At 39.3% G+C, this 7,500-nt stretch overlaps 1 protein-coding gene across 2 annotated transcripts in view; it reads right to left on the bottom strand.

Annotated features, from left to right (window-relative positions):
- The window catches only part of cpz (carboxypeptidase Z), a 40,402-nt gene that overhangs the window by 9,080 nt on the left and 23,822 nt on the right, over positions 1-7,500 (bottom strand). The gene's annotated exons all lie outside the window — the stretch shown is intronic.

Below are 7,500 nucleotides of genomic sequence, written 5' to 3'. Positions count from 1 at the left end.
ATACAGGTCACCAATAACATCATGGTTGTGTGAGCTGTTAGAGCAGGGGTACCATTTGTGGCCCACAGCTAATACATTTGGTAACACTTTAGTATGGGGAACATAATCTAAGTAACAAAGACTTAATTTACAGTTATTTGGTTAGGGTTAGGGTTGGGGTTAGGGTTATAATAAGGCCATGCAGAATAAGGCATCAATAAGTACTTAATAATGACTAATTAAGAGCCAATATGTTACTAATTTGCATGTTAATAAGCAACTAATCAATGGTGAATATGTTCCCCATACTAAAGTGTTACCTTATATTTTTCTTTAAATATACAGTACAGACGTCCCTCGCCACATTGCGCTTCAAATATTGCAGCTTCACAGACATTGTATTTATTTAAAGACAACATTTTATGTCAGCTCATTTAATTACTGTACATCACAGGTGTCAAACAGATCTGGCCTGCCGCATTCATTTTATACGGTCTGCGAAAGCCTGGAAATAATGTGTCAGTAAAGTACTTTATTTTTTCTTGCTAGATGTATTAGTTTTTTCCATTGTGACAAAAAAAATAAATGTACCGCATGCAATTGTATATTTTTTTTTAAAACTTTAATACTGTGTCTAGCAGTTGCAAAAATACAGTGTCTAGCAATGCAAAAATCACTATATTAACACACATGCCAAACATGTTTCTGTTAAATTATAAGTTAATTTTTAAATGTCCATGAAATTGTAAACAGTAAATAGACAATAGATGTTACGGTAAATAGTGGCAGCTCAATTGTCAGACTTTTACTGTAAAAAAACAAATAAGGTAACACTTTAGTATGGGGAACATATTCACCATTAATTAGTTGCTTATTAACATGCAAATTAGTAACATATTGGCTCTTAATTAGTCATTATTAAGTACTTATTAATGCCTTATTTTGCATGGCCTTATTATACAACCAGTAAGCCATTAACTAAGAGTCTTCCCTCAATAACCTCAGAATTATTGCTTATAAATAAGGGGACGGCGTGGCGAAGTTGGGAGAGTGGCCGTGCCAGCAATCTGAGGGTTACTGGTTCAATCCCCACCTTCTACCATCCTAGTCACGGCCGTTGTGTCCTTGAGCAAGACACTTCACCCTTGCTCCTGACGGGTCCTGGTTAGCGCCGTGCATGGCAGCTCCCGCCATCAGTGTGTGAATGGGTGAATGTGAAAATAGTGTCAAAGCGCTTTGAGTTCCTTAAAAAAAGGTAGAAAAGCGCTATACAAGTACAACCCATTTACCATTTACCATTTAGTAACCCTAACCCTAACCCTAACCCTAACCCTAACCCTAACCCTTATATGTTCCCCTAGTGTCCAAATAACTCTAAATTAAGTCTTTGTTAGTTTAATAAGCAACTAATTTATGGTGAATATGTCCCCCATACTAAAGTGTTACCAAAAATAATACTGTTTTTTCCATTTGCAGTAATGTACTGTAGCAACAGCGACCATGGATTTTACGGTTAAAAAAATGGCAGAATTATACTGTGAAAAAGCACTGGTACCATTTTTCCATGTATAGTAATATGCTATAAACAATTTAAAAAACATCCTAAATTGTACAGTAAAATTTTGGCAACTGAGCTGCCATATTTTGACCGCAAAAGTCACTGTGTATGTAAAAAAATATATAATAATCAAATTGTGTAATAATATCATGAGGCAAATCCTCATACATGTGTATTCATATATTATTTACTGCTACAAGCAGCCCTCTGAGTGCTGCCATAACTGCAATGTGGCCCTCAATGGAAACAAGTTTGACACCCCTGCTGTACGTCTTTTAGCTCGTTTTTCTTACATTTTACTGTTGTTTTTTTGTTTTGTTTTACTTTGACAATATGCGGCGGGCCAAAAAATCTCAAACTGCGGGTAACACAACCCTGTTCCACATCATTTTGGACTAGATAAAGTGTTAAAGAACAATTTCCCTTGTGGATCAATAAAGTTTGTCTAAGTCTAAGTCTAAAATAAATCTTATTTATGTGTTATACTGTATGTATAGTTTTAATAGTGCAATATTTGTCTTATTATCTATTATGTTGTGGTGATCGATAAAGATAGTTACCCAGCGGGACTTCCATTTCCCGGATTATAAGGGAGAACAATGCTAACAACATGGCGGCTAATGTCAGCGCTATAATCATCAAGACAATAAAGTTGACCATCTTTTGGATGACCAACTTGTTGATGCATTTCCTCTTCAACTCCTGCTTCAACAATAACACGTCTCCACTTTGGTGAGCTTTGAACACGAGCAATGTCCAAAAGACAATAGCGGAACGTAGCAGTATTGGCGCGCCACTTAATGCTAGCAAAACTGCTATCAGCAGTGCTAAGTAGAAATCAACTCTGTTGATTTAATATACACTTTATCTTCGTCAATAACACGGTTTCGACGTGAGCGATGTATGTTGAATGCCAACGCAGGAAACGCAATGCTAACACAAAATGCTAACAACACAGCTAATGATCGTATAGCTGTGACTGTCAAATCAAGCCAACTTTTGGCAGAACAACTTACGCCCGTGGGTTCGGCACATGGAAGCCCAGTTGGAGAGTAATTACCCAGGATGTAACAAAGTATTTCCACGTAGTGGCCATGTTTTATTGGCCGTGGCAATGACGCTTGGAGGATCCTCCGGGCGAGTACTGTAATCTACAGTAAATCACACTCAAGTTTAATATAATGGGTGAAACTAGTGTAAAAGTGGCTATAAGGGTGCTATTTCATACTTAGAGGACTATATAAGTTTGTTTAAAAACTATATTCGATTTATGAATAATATTTCTACGTCGTGGAAATTAATTTACCACGGTCAAGCCTGGAACTAATTGGTCGTGATAAACAAGGGACTACATTAGATAATTTTTTTTAAGCAAAATTGTATTGTAATCTGAGGCCGTATAAACGATCGCAACTGGACTGTTTGGTTTGTCTTAGAAGACGTTTCGCCTTTCATCCGAGTAGGCTTCATCAGTTCATCCTAACAGACTTAAATTGGTCAGATCTAGTCTTAGACTTGGATTGGTCAGATCTAGTCTAGCGGCTGGTGCCAATACCTCAGTAGGCTTCATCAGTTCATACTTATAGACGTAGATTGTTCAGATCTAGTCTTGGACTTGGATTGGTCAGCTGTAGTCCAGCGGCTGGTGCCAAATATTTTTACTCCAAAAACCAGGAGGGTGTGCCTGGGCAAGGATGGTTCCGCCCTATCGTAGTGAGAAAAACAACTGTTTTGATGCAAACGAGCAATCCTAACTGTCAAAGCCAACGAGTCATTGAAGTGTAATTTCCCCTCGTTAGTATTGAGGTATTGTGTGGCAGAACGTTCGCCGTGGATCGACTACTACCAGTCCAAAATAGTCGTAATCACCCACGTTAGCATTCCATTCAGTTGTTAAGAAATGGCACAAATGGCACTCTGGTCACCTTCTGTGAAAATAATTTTTGTAACTCCTGTTATTTGTTGGAAGTTAAATTGCAGAGTCTTTTAGGAATGGTTGAAAGGACAGTGTTGTATGTGAGAGACAGATGGTGTCATAGACTACCTCCTCTGTTCAGGGATGGTTTTTCAACCTTGGCATCGATAGCTTCCCTCACTCCTCTTTCGTACCATCCGTCCTCCCAGTCCAGAATCTGTATATTTTTGTTCCCAAAGGAGTGTTTGCCCGTCTAATGCTGTGCCACTGTGCTTTGACAGTAGGATTGCATCCAAACAGTTGATTTTCTCACTTCAATAAGGCACACCCTATGGTTTTTGGAGTATAAATATTTTTGAAAAAGTATGTGATCGCCATTTGCCGTTTGTATGCCAATCCCCTCTGGCTGACAATGATCATTTTAGTCCCTCTGCTGTCAAGGTAGCAGCCAATTGTGTATTTCCATACACAGTATGGCACCTCTCCGCTAAGCTAATAATATTCACAACCATTGCTGCAAATAAACTGCTTCTCTTAGTATCGAAGTACGTTTGTATTATTATCAAGTATCGTTCTCTCTGGAGGACAAAACATGTGTAACCCACTAAGAGAGCAAGCCAGGAGCCGGCATGCTAATTGCTAAGCTAACCGCTAAGCTAGCTTGAAACAACATCAAGTAATAAGTGCTTCATCAATTTTAAACTAAAGTAGGAAGTTATTAACATGAAATTAACAATTTACAAGTCAAGAAAGAGGATATTATAACAACTGTTGCTAGTGTCAGTATATGGTTGATACTAGAGTCATTAGACCAGGTGTACCCATTACGTCGATCGTGAGCTACCGGTCGATCGGTAAAAATGAGCGATCATCAATCTTCACAAAGACGTCATTTTCGTCACTTGATTGGCATTCACGGCACCCGAGGGTCTTGTGAGATGACGCTGGCTGCTGCCAGCTCATTTTTAAGAAGAAATGATCGACAGGAAAGCGAGAAACATTTTTTATTTCAACAGACTCTCGCGCCGTATACCTGCCGTCAAAACTCCAAAGACTAAATGACTGCACATTTCGAGTCTCAAAAAGTGTATAAAAAGGAGTATGGAAGCTGGACAAACAACACTTTCATGTGGTATTAGACAGAAGGAGGACTTTTTTTTCTCCTCCGTTTGAAAATGTGGACGTTATCAACACTACTGTCTGATTCCAATCAATGCAAGTCATCAGAATCAGGTAATACACCAACGTATATTCTTGTCTTCATGAAAGAAAGGAATCTATATGTGTTAAACAGGCTTGTATTATCATTAAACACTTTTAAGCTGTTAACAAAAATGTCTCTTTCATAAATAAATAAATATAAATGATATATATGAATGAGGTAGATCCCTTTGACTTGGTCAATTGAAAAGTAGCTCGCCTGCAGAAAACGTGTTTTTTTTGGGGGGGTTTTTTGTTCATGTTTACAAACTCAGGGAATAATTCACTGGAAACAGGACTTTGAGGGGAAAAAAGGGATTTAAAAGAGTAGTAGATGGTAGAGGTTTTAGTTTTGTTTCGTTCAGTGGCGGGCCGTGCGTTTCCCACCTAGGCCTTCAGGGATCTTTGACTTCAATGATTACCTCTCAAAATACCATAATTGATGTCACCACATGACCATTGCTGGAGAAATACTATACAGGAACACATGTACACCCTACTGGGCATTGAATCACATCAAAAGTGTACAAAACTGGTTATTTTCTGGCGCATTTAAAAATAAATTATAACGCATCAGCAATTAAAACATCCACCCATCCATTTTCTACCGCTTGTCCCGTTCAGGGTCGCGGGGGTGCTGGAGCCTATCTCAGCTGCATTCGGGCGGAAGGCGGGGTACACCCTGGACAAGTCGCCACCTCATCGCAGGGCCAACACAGATAGACAGACAACATTCACACTCACATTCACACACTAGGGCCAATTTAGTGTTGCCAATCAACCTATCCCCAGGTGCATGTCTTTGGAGGTGGGAGGAAGCCGGAGTACCCTTAGGGAACCCACGCAGTCACGGGGAGAACATGCAAACTCCACACAGAAAGATCCCGAGCCCGGGATTGAACTCAGGACTACTCAGGACCTTCGTATTGTGAGGCACATGCACTAACCCCTGTCCCACCGTGCTTCCCCAATTAAAACATACACCGTACATTTCTCTGCTTGGCTTATGGAACTTCCGGTCAATAGAGTTTGATTCAAAGTACACACTTATCAAAGATATATTAACTTCCCTAACCACATGATGGCGACAAATACACATGTAACAATGTTAATTAAACGACAAGCATGAACAAGAGTTTACAACTTTTAGTTGTAACAGAACAGCTACTGTCAACAACTTGTGATCTGATTGGCTATCGCAACTGTCTATCAACTGTATGTGTTTTCAAATTCATCCTCAAACGGCCCCAATGAGTATCCAATCACAGGACGCGTAAATGTCACGTTCAACGTGAGGCCATCTAGAAGGCCTTACTGACAACAACTCGTGATCTGATTGGCTTTTGCAACTGTCTATCAACTCTATGTGTTCTCCAATTCATCCGCTAACGGCCCCAATGAGTATCCAATCACAGGACGCATAAATGTCACGTTCAACGTGAGGCCATCTAGAAGGTTTTACTGACAACAACTCGTGATCTGATTGGCTATCGTAACTGTCTATCAACTGTATGTCCCCGTTCACTTACATTGCACGGACGCCCGCATTGTTGATTCTGAAGGCGTCTGGCAGATTTGGTACAGCATGGCAACATAAGCTAGCTGAATTCTGATTGGATACAAACTAAAACTAACAACAACAGCACTGGAAGGAGCATAATATGACATGAAGAGAATGTGAATAATTTTAGATATTTAGGGAAAATTAAAAAAATAAAAATTGTATCTTTAATTATGATCATGATTTCTGGTTATGTTAGGCCAGCAGAGAAGGCCTTGCTGGCCCTGACGACACACCACTGGTTTAGTTATTGTGGACTTTTGTAAGCGGTAGGGTTGTATGGCATACCGGTATTAGTATCGTACCGCGATACTAATGAATAATTTTTGGTACTATACAGTCTCTGAAAAGTACCGTTCCTGCACCCACGCGCGTCACGTCGTGTCATTGCTGGTTTACGAGCAGACGAGCATGTTCGGCAGCACACAATCACGGAGTACTTACAAGCAGACACAGTGTGTAGACAGAAAAGGGAGAACGGACGTATTTTGGCTTAAAAACTAACAATAAAGGTGAAGTTATAACACTGAAACGCCCTTCAGGAAGAGGTGCTTTAAGACATGGCTAGCTCGCTAGCGGCTAAAGTCCATCCGCCGTCTGCAGTCTTTTAGCTACTTCTAAATCCCTAATCCTCACCTCCATGGCGACAAATAAAGTGAGTTTCTTACAAGTATCATCCCTGCAGGACGAGGAATAGCTGAACATGCTTCACTACACACCGTAACTCACCGGCGTCAAAATGTAAACAAACGCCATTAGTGGATCTACACCTGACATCCACTGTAATGATATCAAGTACAGGCACGTATCTAGTCGATACTACTATGATTACGTCAATGTTTTTTTGGCATCACATCATTTTCTTTCCTTTTTTTAAATGTATATTATGTTTATAAAGTCAGGAAATATGTCCCTGGACACATGAGGACTTTGAATATGACCAATGTATGATCCTGTAAAGACTTGGTATCGGATTGATACCCAAATTTGTGGTATCATCCAAAACTAATGTAAAGTATCAAACAACAGAAGAATAAGTGATTATAACATTTTAACAGAAGTGTAGATAGAACATGTTAAAAGAGAAAGTAAGCCGATATTAACAGTATATGAACAAGTAGATTAATAATAAATGTTCTACCACTTAATAATGTTGACAAAATAATAGAATGATAAATGACACAATATGTTACTGCATACGTCAGCAGACTTATTAAGAGCCTTTGTTTGCTTACTAACTAATAAAAGACAAGTTGTCTTGTATGTTCACTATTGTATTTAAGGACT

This window comes from Entelurus aequoreus, linkage group LG22, assembly GCF_033978785.1.
Source record: "Entelurus aequoreus isolate RoL-2023_Sb linkage group LG22, RoL_Eaeq_v1.1, whole genome shotgun sequence".
NCBI lineage: Eukaryota > Metazoa > Chordata > Actinopteri > Syngnathiformes > Syngnathidae > Entelurus > Entelurus aequoreus.
The sequence above is the reverse complement of the archived record's forward strand: the minus strand, read 5'-3'. Positions and strand labels throughout refer to the sequence as shown.